The following is a 14,296-nucleotide window of genomic DNA, read 5'->3' as shown; positions in this document are numbered from 1 at the left end:
GTGCACAGAAAACGGACTCGCAACCAGCCGTTTCTAGTGGTGCTCCTCCGAATCCTGCAGCTGCCTTAGGCACTGACCACAGCCCGTCAAGTGCAATGAAATCAGACCTGGCGTCAGTCACTTCGAGTAGTGCTACTTTGCAACCTGAGGCTTCTTCAGGTACCGTCCAAAGTTCACCACGAGACGCATCTCCGAAGAAATCTAAAAAACGGAGGATCGCGCGTCAAGGTGCAGAGCAGACTGCACCACAACTGCGTGAACAGGCGAAGCAAATAGGGGGCAAAATACGTCAATCTGTATCTGAGAACTTGCAGTGCAATCAGCAGTCATCTAACGAAGACCCTGTGTCCTTGGATAGTACCTCAGGTTCTGCCAGTTTGCCCTCCGATGACGTAGCAGTTACCCGAACCGAAGATAAAAATCACCAGCAAACACCTGAATATAGTGCACCACTTAATGACGAACCGATGACAGGGCTGTCGAATCCGTGGGCAGACGATGTCGACGACACTACAAAGGAGGACGCAATTATGGACACCACAGGAACCGTTACAGTCACCACGATGGCCACACCACGAGATGACGTCGTCTTGAATGTCATCGCCGCGACGGATACTGTCCCAGACACGGAGAAGCCGACTGATCCCTTCCCAAGTCATGAATATTTCTAGTCTGAACGGTTTTACTGACTTGTGTCCACATGTCTCTCGGGTCAGATTTCTTAATGTTTTTTCGAAATGATATGTTGCCAGAGTTTTTCCTAATTACACTCCCGTCTTGGCTAACGTAGTTCCGTTGCAGGCATATAAGATCGCTACGCTGAACATCAATAAAATTTGTAGCCCATTTAATTTACAAAATTTAAAAGATTTTCTGTATGCAGCTGATGTGGACATTTTGTTTTTACAAGAAGTAACAAACATCGAACTTGACTTCATACAGGGGTATAATGCTATAGTCAATCCTGGAATTGAATGTGATTTGGGTACCGCATTTCTTTTCAAAGAGGGCGTCGTCATTACAGACGTAACAAAACTGCCTAACGGCAGAGGCATTGCCGGCACGCTTTATAACACCAGGATTATTAATGTCTATGCCCCATCTGGTTCTACCAATCGGTGCCAACGAGCACAGTTTTTTAAGGAGGGAATTGTTCCTTTGTTTGGTGTACACTGCACCCATACCATCCTTGGAGGCGACTTTAACAGTGTCATACATGCCAAAGACCAAACTCCGAACTACAACAAATCGCCGGACCTGGAACGTATCGTCACCGATCTCCGTTTAACTGATTCGTGGGAGCAAAAGCACGGCGCGGCACCCGGCTTTACCCACCTCACTAATCATTCAGCGAGCCGGTTGGATCGAATATATGTCTCACCCAATCTGAAACACCGCATCCTGCAGTCTGAAGTTTGGCCAACCGTTTTTTCAGACCACGCTGCATATATATGCACATTAAATTTGGAACGACAAGGAACCTGTCGATATAAAGGGCCGTGGATACTTAATGTTTCACACTTAAAAGATCCTGCCTGTCGAGAAGCCTTTCTCACCACTTGGAGAGCCTGCGAGACCAAACTCATCTCTTACCACTCGACTTTGGATTGGTGGCTCAAATGCGCCAAACTTCAGATCCGGAGATGTTTCATCAACTACTCCCGGGAGAAGAGCTTTTGGCGGAAAAGAACGATAGAATTTTACTTTCATTGTCTACGAGAACTCTACCTGCAAGGTGCTACAGCTATTGGGAACCATGGGAGAATTAAAAAAATCCAGGCAAAAATACTGACATTAAGGCGACAACAGCTTGAAGGATACCAAATAAGGTCAAGAGCAGAGACTGTGGCGCAAAAAGAAGCCACTTCGGTATATCATGTGATTCGTGAAACTAAACGAGGATTCCGCAAAATACTGACGGAGCTTAAAACTGATAATGGAACCACCTTGACAATGCACAACGACATAAAAGCAGAAATACTAACCCATTTCGACAACTTGTTTTCACATAAAGAGGTAGACGAAAAAGCACAGGACGATTTACTGACCCACCTGCAAGGACGCGTTGGTAACGCGTACGTGGAAGCTCTAATAGCGGAGGCGACCGAAGACGATGTACACTATGCTGTCTATCAAAGTGCAAAAAATAAATCCCCTGGAGCTGACGGCATACCAGCAGAATTTTATCAAGTCTTCTGGGAACACATAAAACATAGAATTACATGCATCTGTAATGAACTTCTGAACCTCAATAAGGAGATACCGAAAGATTTTCGCGAAGGTATGATAGTGTTAATCGCAAAAAAATCGGCTGGCAAGAAAATTGGAAATTTGAGACCAATCACTATGCTGAACAGTGACTATAAAATTTTTTCGCGGCTCTTAGCCCACAGACTTAAAAATGTAATGGCCAGCGTCACCGGCCCATATCAGTCTAGCGTGGGCAAGGGTAGGAAAATTCAGCAGACGCTGTCCGACTACCGCGACATAATTTCAATAGCAGAAGTATGTCGACTAAAATGTGCCATCGTGTCGTTAGATTTCGATAAAGCCTTCGACAGGATCAGCCACTCATACCTCCTGAAAACGATAGGCGCAATGGGTTTTCCGCCGAGATTCGTTGACCTCATACGACGTTTGGTAACGAATAACTCCTCCAGAATCATCATAAATGGACAGCCTAGTCGGCCAGTCGAGATCGCATGTTCCGTCAGGCAAGGTTGTCCGTTGTCCATGGCACTTTTTGCCATGGCCATCGAACCTTTGCTCGCTACCTTGACTCAGCGGTTACAAGGATTGCAAATACGAGGAAACAAAATAATATGTAAAGCTTATGCGGACGATGTTGGGTTTCTCGTTATGAATGTAGCGGAAGTCGAGACGGCAATGCACATAATAGAAAAATACGAACGAGCGTCAGCCGCGAGGTTAAACAACACCAAGTCCGGCATATTCAATATCGGACGTGGCATTGGCATGCGCACACACGGTCAGTTACGTGAGCTAACAGCCTTGAAGTGTCTCGGCATTGATTTCCGAAAAAATATACGTCAAACTATTGCGGCCAACTATAGACAAGTACTAACTACCATACGAGCTAGTGTACGGACACATAGTATTCGACAGTTAAATGAAATTCAGAGAGTGTCTTTAGCGAACGTCTCTATTACTTCCAAAGTCAATTATGTCGCCCAGATACTGCCAATACCCGCCGGCATCGCCAGACAAATTATGTCAGCAATAGGCTATTTTGTGAGCCGTGGCCACATATTTAAAATCCAGTATGACACTCTGACGCTCGCCACTAATAATGGCGGCTTAAACTTAACGAATGTTACTAAAAAGTCGCAGGCTCTGTACATCTCCAATACGTTTCAACAATGGAGACAATCCGGCAGCTGTATCGCCGCGCACTTGCTATCTGAAATAGCTCCAGATGACCTCTCTCCACCCATTCATGTGCAGCACATACCGGGCGGACTTTACAATTTACGATGGTTTTTAATAGAATATAGCTACCTACATTCAAGAATTCCGGAAAAAGACATGACAAACGTAAAAGAAATATATGGCAAATTGATGGGAGAAAAGAAGAACAACAAAATAGAACAAAACTATCCATGTTCTAACTGGAAAGTGATATGGGCAAATATTCATAACCGTAACTTAGCTACTCATCTGAAAGCAACATGGTACTTTGTTGTAAATAGGAAAGTTGCAACAAACTCGAAACTTCATACGATCCACTTAGCGGATTCGCCTTTGTGTGCAACGTGTAGTTTAATTGATAACGAAGAACATCGTTTCGTGTGTGACAAGGTGAAAGATATCTGGCTGAATGTCCGACGAAAGCTGGCACTCATCCTTCGAACGTCACCTAACGCTATAACGCCTGCGGAATTTTTGACACCGGATGATGTACCCTTTCCTAACACGAAACGCAACGCAGTCAATTGGCTGAAAGCGGCAACGGTACATTACCTCTTCACGAAGGAAGAGAAAAGCCAAGAGGATTTTTGGATCTATCTGCTAACTGAGCATCACATGTTACTGAAGACTAGTAAATATAAAGAAACATACGCAAATTTTTTAATCAAGACCTTGATGTAATAGAATTAACAAGAAATATCTGCGGACACAGAAGACAAACGTAAGAGAGTGTTCACCACTACTAACTTACTTTACAATCGTGGAAAAAAAAAAATATTTTAGTTTTTACCGGAATTGCCGTTCTTTGAGTTCAACGTTTATTAATTTATTTTTCAAGAAGCCATTATAAATAGTTGCTTCTCACCGAATATGGTTTGTTTTTTTTAAGCATTTTCAGAGAGAAGAGGCAGTTTCGGTATGCCCTCTGACGTTTCTTTGTCAAGGAAGCCTATTTGCTTTAAGTGTGACAACAAAAAACAGCGATGAAGAAGGAAACAAACTGAACATTACTTCTGTTTCTACCTACTGAAGGCTTCATTCTTTTTTCACATTATCAATAGGCCAAAGAAGGGTTACATTAGTTTCTCCACGATAAAGGGATTAACCTTGTCTCATCAGTTTATGGTTATGTACATGGCGTGAGAAGCCGACGCCGATGAAGGCGAATTATGGAGAGCGCAAGAATGGGCTACAAGGGATGATGGGAGGCCAAAAAAAAAAAAAAAAAAAAAAAAAAAAAAAAAAAAAAAAAAAAAAAAAAAAAGAGTGGTAGAGCACTGGTCTCGTAAACCAGGAGTCGTGAGTTCGAACCTCACAGAAGGCATCCATTTTTTTAACTTTCCTGCAACGTGCGGAGCTACCTCGAGCAATATCTATCACATGGCAGTACACTGAATGAAAGGGATGTTCTACAACCTATGTCAAGTATTCTACTGGCCTAGGAGGTTTCCTGAATGCATAGGCAGAACAGTGGTTTGTATGCATTTTGTAGTATAATGTCATTCATTTATGAGCGTCGCTACAGTGTGCATGCACGTTATCCATGTGAAGAGGCATAAGCAGATGCTACCATTCTGCGAGATTCCTGCAGAATGTGTACGAATTGTGTTGATATACAGAGCACAAGTGAGCCAAAGTCAGCGCCTCCGTGGCGCAATCGGCTAGCGCGTTCGGCTGTTAACCGAAATGTTGGTGGTTCGAGCCCACCCGGGGGCGAAATCGTTTTAACCGTCACCGAGGTGAGGACATACATCAACTTTGTGAGAGATACACAGCTAGTGTGGCAATTTGGCTGCGAAGGAGTGATGCCACAGATGCTTATACACATTCAGGCAGGTGGCACTGTAGGTAAAAACATGGCCCTACACAGACGTTCTACTGTTTTCCTATTTATTCACCATGTGTGACACTGCAGTGGAGCGACGCCCACTACAAAAGACGTGTTATTTACATTCAAGTTCAGCGTATACGTCGCGAGTGCCATATGACAGGGCCTGTCTCTCGATGTCGATTTGTATTTTGTGTCTCTTAAGTGTCGGTCTGCAGTAGGCCGCTGTTGGCCGAGCGACGTGCAGTCGCCTTACATGAAGCCCCATGGGCAACGCCAGTGCCACTGTGAACAACAGCAAACTGTAGCCAGAGAGTGGAGCCGAAAGGCGCATTTCGCAGTCGAGCCACGTTATCCCACAAGCTGTGCACTAGGATAAGAAATTGCAGACCGCAAACTTTTGGTGGCCTGACGGTCGTCGCCGATCGTAAGGGCGAAACAGTCGAGAGATTTGGAGAACGGCAATGTGGACACTCCCAGCAGCAGCAGTGCGCCAAATCAATTATCTGGTCGAGGGCTGCAAGATTCAGTGTGATGATGTGAGAATTCGGGGATAGCTCGCAAATTCAAAGCTGCCGCCTTCATAGCTCAGCGGTAGAGCACTGGTCTCGTAAACCAGGAGTCGTGAGTTCGAACCTCACAGAAGGCATCCATTTTTTTAACTTTCCTGCAACGTGCGGAGCTACCTCGAGCAATATCTATCACATGGCAGTACACTGAATGAAAGGGATGTTCTTCAACCTATGACAAGTATTCTACTGGCCTAGGGGGTTTTCTGAATGCATAGGCAGAACAGTGGTTTGTATGCATTTTGTAGTATAATGTCATTCGTTTATGAGCGTCGCTACAGTGTGCATGCACGTTATCCATGTGAAGAGGCATAAGCAGATGCTACCATTCTGCGAGATTCCTGCAGAATGTGTACGAATTGCGTTGATATAGAGAGCAAAAGTGCGCCGAAATCGACGCCTCCGTGGCGCAATCGGCTAGCGCGTTCGGCTGTTTACCGAAAGGTTGGTGGTTCGAGCCCACCCGGGGGCGAAATCGTTTTAACCGTCACCGAGGTGAGGACATACGTCAACTTTGTTAGAGATACACAGCTAGTGTGGCAATTTGGCTGCGAAGGAGTGATGCCACAGATGCTTATACACATTCAGGCAGGTGGCACTGTAGGTAAAAACATGGCCCTACACAGACGTTCTACTGTTTTCCTATTTATTCACCATGTGTGACACTGCAGTGGAGCGACGCCCACTACAAAAGACGTTTTATTTACATTCAATTTGAGCGTATACGTCGCGAGTGCCATATGACAGGGCCTGTCTCTCGATGTAGATTTGTATTTTGTGTCTCTTAAGTGTCGGTCTGCAGTAGGCCGCTGTTGGCCGAGCGACGTGCAGTCGCCTTACATGAAGCCCCATGGGCAACGCCAGTGCCACTGTGAACAACAGCAAACTGTAGCCAGAGAGTGGAGCCGAAAGGCGCATTTCGCAGTGGAGCCACGTTATCCCACAAGCTGTGCACTAGGACAAGAAATTGCAGACTGCAAACTTTTGGTGGCCTGACGGTCGTCGCCGATCGTATGGGCGAAACAGTCGAGAGATTTGGAGAACGGCAATGTGGACACTCCCAGCAGCAGCAGTGCGCCAAATCAATTATCTGGTCGAGGGCTGCAAGATTCAGTGTGATGAAGTGAGAATTCGGGGATAGCTCGCAAATTCAAAGCTGCAGCCTTCTTAGCTCAGTGGTAGAGCACTGGTCTCGTAAACCAGGAGTCCTGAGTTCGAACCTCACAGAAGGCATCCATTTTTTTAACTTTCCTGCAACGTGCGGAGCTACCTCGAGCAATATCTATCACATGGCAGTACACTGAATGAAAGGGATGTTCTTCAACCTATGACAAGTATTCTACTGGCCTAGGAGGTTTTCTGAATGCATAGGCAGAACATTGGTTTGTATGCATTTTGTAGTATAATGTCATTCGTTTATGAGCGTCGCTACAGTGTGCATGCACGTTATCCATGTGAAGAGGCATAAGCAGATGCTACCATTCTGCGAGATTCCTGCAGAATGTGTACGAATTGCGTTGATATAGAGAGCAAAAGTAAGCCAAAGTCAACGCCTCCGTGGCGCAATCGGCTAGCGCGTTCGGCTGTTAACCGAAAGGTTGGTGGTTCGAGCCCACCCGTGGGCGAAATCGTTTTAACCGTCACCGAGGTGAGGACATACGTCAACTTTGTTAGAGATACACAGCTAGTGTGGCAATTTGGCTGCGAAGGAGTGATGCCACAGATGCTTATACACATTCAGGCAGGTGGCACTGTAGGTAAAAACATGGCCCTACACAGACGTTCTACTGTTTTCCTATTTATTCACCATGTGTGACACTGCAGTGGAGCGACGCCCACTACAAAAGACGTTTTATTTACATTCAATTTGAGCGTATACGTCGCGAGTGCCATATGACAGGGCCTGTCTCTCGATGTCGATTTGTATTTTGTGTCTCTTAAGTGTCGGTCTGCAGTAGGCCGCTGTTGGCCGAGCGACGTGCAGTCGCCTTACATGAAGCCCCATGGGCAACGCCAGTGCCACTGTGAACAACAGCAAACTGTAGCCAGAGAGTGGAGCCGAAAGGCGCATTTCGCAGTCGAGCCACGTTATCCCACAAGCTGTGCACTAGGACAAGAAATTGCAGACCGCAAACTTTTGGTGGCCTGACGGTCGTCGCCGATCGTAAGGGCGAAACAGTCGAGAGATTTGGAGAACGGCAATGTGGACACTCCCAGCAGCAGCAGTGCGCCAAATCAATTATCTGGTCGAGGGCTGCAAGATTCAGTGTGATGAAGTGAGAATTCGGGGATAGCTCGCAAATTCAAAGCTGCCGCCTTCTTAGCTCAGCGGTAGAGCACTGGTCTCGTAAACCAGGAGTCGTGAGTTCGAACCTCACAGAAGGTATCCATTTTTTTAACTTTCCTGCAACGTGCGGAGCTACCTCGTGCAATATCTATCACATGGCAGTACACTGAATGAAAGGGATGTTCTTCCACCTATGACAAGTATTCTACTGGCCTAGGAGGTTTTCTGAATGCATAGGCAGAACAGTGGTTTGTATGCATTTTGTAGTATAATGTCATTCGTTTATGAGCGTCGCTACAGTGTGCATGCACGTTATCCATGTGAAGAGGCATAAGCAGATGCTACCATTCTGCGAGATTCCTGCAGAATGTGTACGAATTGCGTTGATATATAGACCAAAAGTGAGCCAAAATCGACGCCTCCGTGGCGCAATCGGCTAGCGCGTTCGGCTGTTTACCGAAAGGTTGGTGGTTCGAGCCCACCCGGGGGCGAAATCGTTTTAACCGTCACCGAGGTGAGGACATACGTCAACTTTGTTAGAGATACACAGCTAGTGTGGCAATTTGGCTGCGAAGGAGTGATGCCACAGATGCTTATACACATTCAGGCAGGTGGCACTGTAGGTAAAAACATGGCCCTACACAGACGTCCTACTGTTTTCCTATTTATTCCCCATGTGTGACACTGCAGTGGAGCGACGCCCACTACAAAAGACGTTTTATTTACATTCAATTTGAGCGTATACGTCGCGAGTGCCATATGACAGGGCCTGTCTCTCGATGTCGATTTGTATTTTGTGTCTCTTAAGTGTCGGTCTGCAGTAGGCCGCTGTTGGCCGAGCGACGTGCAGTCGCCTTACATGAAGCCCCATGGGCAACGCCAGTGCCACTGTGAACAACAGCAAACTGTAGCCAGAGAGTGAAGCCGAAAGGCGCATTTCGCAGCGAGTCACGTTATCCCACAAGCTGTGCACTAGGACAAGAAATTGCACACCGCAAACGTTTGGTGGCCTGACGGTCGTCGCCGATCGTAAGGGCGAAACAGTCGAGAGATTTGGAGAACGGCAATGTGGACACTCCCAGCAGCAGCAGTGCGCCAAATCAATTATCTGGTCGAGGGCTGCAAGATTCAGTGTGATGAAGTGAGAATTCGGGGATAGCTCGCAAATTCAAAGCTGCCGCCTTCTTAGCTCAGTGGTAGAGCACTGGTTTCGTAAACCAGGAGTCGTGAGTTCGAACCTCACAGAAAGCATCCATTTTTTTTAACTTTCCTGCAACGTGCGGAGCTACCTCGACCAATATCTATCACATGGCAGTACACTGAATGAAAGGGATGTTCTACAACCTATGTCAAGTATTCTACTGGCCTAGGAGGTTTTCTGAATGCATAGGCAGAACAGTGGTTTGTATGCATTTTGTTGTATAATGTCATTCGTTTATGAGCGTCGCTACAGTGTGCATGCACGTTATCCATGTGAAGAGGCATAAGCAGATGCTACCATTCTGCGAGATTCCTGCAGAATGTGTACGAATTGCATTGATATTGAGAGCACAAGTGAGCCATAGTCAACGCCTCCGTGGCGCAATCGGCTAGCGCGTTCGGCTGTTAACCGAGAGGTTGGTGGTTCGAGCCCACCCGGGGGCGAAATCGTTTTAACCGTCACCGAGGTGAGGACATACGTCAACTTTGTTAGAGATACACAGCTAGTGTGGCAATTTGGCTGCGAAGGAGTGATGCCACAGATGCTTATACACATTCAGGCAGGTGGCACTGTAGGTAAAAACATGGCCCTACACAGACGTTCTACTGTTTTCCTATTTATTCACCATGTGTGACACTGCAGTGGAGCGACGCCCACTACAAAAGACGTTTTATTTACATTCAATTTGAGCGTATACGTCGCGAGTGCCATATGACAGGGCCTGTCTCTCGATGTCGATTTGTATTTTGTGTCTCTTAAGTGTCGGTCTGCAGTAGGCCGCTGTTCGCCGAGCGACGTGCAGTCGCCTTACATGAAGCCCCATGGGCAACGCCAGTGCCACTGTGAACAACAGCAAACTGTAGCCAGAGAGTGGAGCCGAAAGGCGCATTTCGCAGTCGAGCCACGTTATCCCACAAGCTGTGCACTAGGACAAGAAATTGCACACCGCAAACGTTTGGTGGCCTGACGGTCGTCGCCGATCGTAAGGGCGAAACAGTCGAGAGATTTGGAGAACGGCAATGTGGACACTCCCAGCAGCAGCAGTGCGCCAAATCAATTATCTGGTCGAGGGCTGCAAGATTCAGTGTGATGAAGTGAGAATTCGGGGATAGCTCGCAAATTCAAAGCTGCCGCCTTCTTAGCTCAGTGGTAGAGCACTGGTCTCGTAAACCAGGAGTCGTGAGTTCGAACCTCACAGAAAGCATCCACTTTTTTAACCTTCCTGCAACGTGCGGAGCTACCTCGACCAATATCTATCACATGGCAGTACACTGAATGAAAGGGATGTTCTACAACCTATGTCAAGTATTCTACTGGCCTAGGAGGTTTTCTGAATGCATAGGCAGAACAGTGGTTTGTATGCATTTTGTTGTATAATGTCATTCGTTTATGAGCGTCGCTACAGTGTGCATGCACGTTATCCATGTGAAGAGGCATAAGCAGATGCTACCATTCTGCGAGATTCCTGCAGAATGTGTACGAATTGCGTTGATATAGAGAGCACAAGTGAGCCATAGTCAACGCCTCCGTGGCGCAATCGGCTAGCGCGTTCGGCTGTTAACCGAGAGGTTGGTGCTTCGAGCCCACCCGGGGGCGAAATCGTTTTAACCGTCACCGAGGTGAGGACATACGTCAACTTTGTTAGAGATACACAGCTAGTGTGGCAATTTTGCTGCGAAGGAGTGATGCCACAGATGCTTATACACATTCAGGCAGGTGGCACTGTAGGTAAAAACATGGCCCTACACAGACGTTCTACTGTTTTCCTATTTATTCACCATGTGTGACACTGCAGTGGAGCGACGCCCACTACAAAAGACGTTTTATTTACATTCAATTTGAGCGTATACGTCGCGAGTGCCATATGACAGGGCCTGTCTCTCGATGTCGATTTGTATTTTGTGTCTCTTAAGTGTCGGTCTGCAGTAGGCCGCTGTTGGCCGAGCGACGTGCAGTCGCCTTACATGAAGCCCCATGGGCAACGCCAGTGCCACTGTGAACAACAGCAAACTGTAGCCAGAGAGTGGAGCCGAAAGGCGCATTTCGCAGTCGAGCCACGTTATCCCACAAGCTGTGCACTAGGACAAGAAATTGCAGACCGCAAACTTTTGGTGGCCTGACGGTCGTCGCCGATCGTAAGGGCGAAACAGTCGAGAGATTTGGAGAACGGCAATGTGGACACTCCCAGCAGCAGCAGTGCGCCAAATCAATTATCTGGTCGAGGGCTGCAAGATTCAGTGTGATGAAGTGAGAATTCGGGGAAGGCTCGCAAATTCAAAGCTGCCGCCTTCTTAGCTCAGTGGTCAGTCGTGTTCCGGCACTCGGCCAGTGCACATCGCGCGGTGACGGGCGGTAGCGCGGGCCAGTGTTTACGTCGCGAGCAGTGCTGAGGTGGAGAGCTGAGCAGCGTGTGCGAGCGCTGTTAACGTTTGTTTCTGTATAACTGTTGTAAGTAAGATGTCGACAATTAACAGAGCGAACAGCGTTCAGTGTGTTTTCGATCGCGCTGCCTTGCGACCGACGGCGTTTGAAATTCATGAGTGGATCTTTGAGGATTTGAAATTGCCTGAAGATATAGTCGACACATTCCAGTTGGACTTTGTGCAGTACTCGTTATTTATCAAATTTATTTCGAGAGACACTTACGAGAAATTCGCTGAGGAGCATGTTGGTGTGAGACCATTCCGTCATAATGATGGCAGTATTAGTAATGTCCAAATCGTGCCTTCGGGATACGGAGTAAGAACCGTCAGGGTATTTAATGTGCCACCTGAGTGCCCTAATGATCTGATTGCACGTTCTCTGTCACTGTACGGCGCTGTTTTGTCAGTTACAAATGAAAAATGGTCGAGTGCCTATCGCTACCAAGTTAACAGCGGGGTGCGCAGTGTACGTGTAGATTTGAAAAAGCATATACCTTCGTATGTTGCCATTGGCGGCTGTCGTGCACAGGTAACTTACATTGGTCAACCTCCTACCTGTTCGATCTGCCATTCAACTGAACATCTGCGGATGAACTGTACACGTAGACGTCCATTTCAACTTCCACGGGAACGACCTGCAGACGGTAGTGAAAAGCTAGTACCACTATTGAGTGAGGTGGTCGCGGGGACTGTACCACCACCCCGGCAGCCGGAACATGTCAGCGAGGTGGAGGTGCCAGTTCAGGTGGAATGCAGTGCCAAAGACATTCGCGGTAGGACGGACGTCGATTCAGCACCGTCATCTTCACCGGGGCAGTTACCGCTGGATACCAACGATGCGCCAGCCACCTCTGAAACTAAGCCGTGTGAGATACAGGAGCGGGTGCAGATCAGTTTGCCTGAACCACTCCTATCGGTAGAGACTGTAGCAGACACGAAGAAAGGCCGCCGAAGGAGAAGCAAAGGGAATAGTAGCAAAGAGGAAAAGTCGAATGATTTAGGACCCGTGCACATGTCAGAAAGTGGCAGCGAGACTGAACCTCAATCTTCTTGCCCCGTGCGCTGCGAGGACACCGCGAGGCAAGAACGCATTCGTGAACGAACCAAACACCTGAAGGCACTACTGAGCGCTGAAAGGGATCAGAGCACCGTAACGGCCAAGAGGAAGAGCGAGCAGAGCAGCGAGCAGCTGCAGCAGCGATCTCGCAGGAACTCGCTGACGTCAGTCGCAGCCCCGCGTGGTGGCCAGGCGGATGCGACCACGTTGACAGACTCAGCCGGCGGTGGCGGGCAGGGCGGCGCGCGCACCGCGCAGCACCCCGACAGCAATGAGCCGTGGTGGCAGCAGAATGAAGAGATGCAGCAGTAGCTGCTCTCGCGCATGACCATCGCGCTGCGACCTTCCCCTCCCTGGTCCGTTATTGGTTTTGACATTCCGTTTCGTACTCCAAACGTTACTAACGAGTTTGGTTCAAAGCCGGAGAGAAGGACGATGCGAAAATCACAGCTCATTGTCCTCTGAACTATCATGGGTGACAGCCAAACCTACAACATTACCACACTTAACGTCAATAGAATTCAAAGTGCGGTGAAACTCCGTTCGCTAAATGATTTCTTGTATGGTACCAGCGTTGACATTGCCCTCCTACAGGAGGTAGTCACAGCCTTAGAAGTGCCCGGTTACGTTCTTATAGATAACATCAATCTTCAGGATGCTGTAGGCACTGCCATCCTTCTGCGCGACGGTATATCCTTTACGGATGTGCAGCGGCTGCCCAGTGGTCGTGGCATTTCTCTTCGAGTGAATGGTGTGCAGTTTGTTAACGTGTACGCCCCCTCAGGTAGCACTCATAAGAGAGATCGTTCAGAATTTTATAAAACCGAGGTTCCCATTCTTCTTAGCGGTTATCGTGAACATCTCATCCTTGGTGGTGACTTCAATTGTGTGCTCAATGACAGAGACCAAACTCCTAACACGAACAGATGTATCGAACTTGAACATTTAATTCATGGCATGCGTCTTCACGATACATGGGAACAACTGCACGGTGAACGGGTAGCGTACACCTTCGTAACCAGTCATTCTGCCAGTCGGCTTGATAGGATCTATGTGTCCGATGCCCTCCAGCGACACACTGTGAACTGTGACATAGCTCCTGTCAATATCTCCGACCATTGTGCATATCAGTGTTACCTCAACCTACACCGCCAGCCAATTTACCGCGGGAAGGGCTACTGGAAATTGAATGTCAGCCTTCTGCAGGATGCCCAACTTGAAGAGGAGGTGACCTTAACGTGGCAACAGCTCCAGCGGCACCGACGTCGTTACGCTAGCGTTCTACAGTGGTGGATTCAGTGTGCTAAGCCTAAATTACGCCTGACCGTCATGAGCTACGCCCGACAAAAAAGCTTTTGGCAGAAACAGACTATTGAATTTTATTATCGCTGTTTGAGAGAACTGTACAGTCGCACTAACAATCCTTCTCGAGACATCGACGTAAAGATCAAACGATATAAAGCGAAAATCACAGCGATACAACGCCAACGCATGCATGGCAT

The 14,296-nt window shown here is 47.7% G+C and overlaps 11 non-coding genes across 11 annotated transcripts; all 11 read left to right on the top strand.

Moving 5' to 3' along the window:
• The first annotated feature begins 5,071 nt into the window (after nt 1–5,071).
• On the top strand, nt 5,072–5,145 carry Trnan-guu (transfer RNA asparagine (anticodon GUU)). The gene has a single exon. It is a non-coding gene; the product is annotated as a tRNA-Asn (tRNA).
• Nucleotides 5,146–5,834: 689 nt separating this feature from the next.
• On the top strand, nt 5,835–5,906 carry Trnat-cgu (transfer RNA threonine (anticodon CGU)). The gene has a single exon. It is a non-coding gene; the product is annotated as a tRNA-Thr (tRNA).
• A 318-nt stretch (nt 5,907–6,224) lies between these two features.
• Trnan-guu (transfer RNA asparagine (anticodon GUU)) lies at nt 6,225–6,298 on the top strand. Its single transcript has one exon. It is a non-coding gene; the product is annotated as a tRNA-Asn (tRNA).
• Nucleotides 6,299–6,987: 689 nt separating this feature from the next.
• Nucleotides 6,988–7,059, top strand: Trnat-cgu (transfer RNA threonine (anticodon CGU)). Its single transcript has one exon. It is a non-coding gene; the product is annotated as a tRNA-Thr (tRNA).
• Nucleotides 7,060–7,377: 318 nt separating this feature from the next.
• Trnan-guu (transfer RNA asparagine (anticodon GUU)) lies at nt 7,378–7,451 on the top strand. The gene has a single exon. It is a non-coding gene; the product is annotated as a tRNA-Asn (tRNA).
• A 689-nt stretch (nt 7,452–8,140) lies between these two features.
• Trnat-cgu (transfer RNA threonine (anticodon CGU)) lies at nt 8,141–8,212 on the top strand. Its single transcript has one exon. It is a non-coding gene; the product is annotated as a tRNA-Thr (tRNA).
• A 318-nt stretch (nt 8,213–8,530) lies between these two features.
• Nucleotides 8,531–8,604, top strand: Trnan-guu (transfer RNA asparagine (anticodon GUU)). The gene has a single exon. It is a non-coding gene; the product is annotated as a tRNA-Asn (tRNA).
• Nucleotides 8,605–9,292: 688 nt separating this feature from the next.
• On the top strand, nt 9,293–9,364 carry Trnat-cgu (transfer RNA threonine (anticodon CGU)). Its single transcript has one exon. It is a non-coding gene; the product is annotated as a tRNA-Thr (tRNA).
• Nucleotides 9,365–9,683: 319 nt separating this feature from the next.
• On the top strand, nt 9,684–9,757 carry Trnan-guu (transfer RNA asparagine (anticodon GUU)). Its single transcript has one exon. It is a non-coding gene; the product is annotated as a tRNA-Asn (tRNA).
• A 689-nt stretch (nt 9,758–10,446) lies between these two features.
• On the top strand, nt 10,447–10,518 carry Trnat-cgu (transfer RNA threonine (anticodon CGU)). The gene has a single exon. It is a non-coding gene; the product is annotated as a tRNA-Thr (tRNA).
• Nucleotides 10,519–10,836: 318 nt separating this feature from the next.
• Nucleotides 10,837–10,910, top strand: Trnan-guu (transfer RNA asparagine (anticodon GUU)). The gene has a single exon. It is a non-coding gene; the product is annotated as a tRNA-Asn (tRNA).
• The last annotated feature ends 3,386 nt before the right edge of the window (nt 10,911–14,296 follow it).

The sequence above is a fragment of the Schistocerca gregaria genome, chromosome 5 (assembly GCF_023897955.1).
Source record: "Schistocerca gregaria isolate iqSchGreg1 chromosome 5, iqSchGreg1.2, whole genome shotgun sequence".
NCBI lineage: Eukaryota > Metazoa > Arthropoda > Insecta > Orthoptera > Acrididae > Schistocerca > Schistocerca gregaria.
The sequence above is the reverse complement of the archived record's forward strand: the minus strand, read 5'-3'. Positions and strand labels throughout refer to the sequence as shown.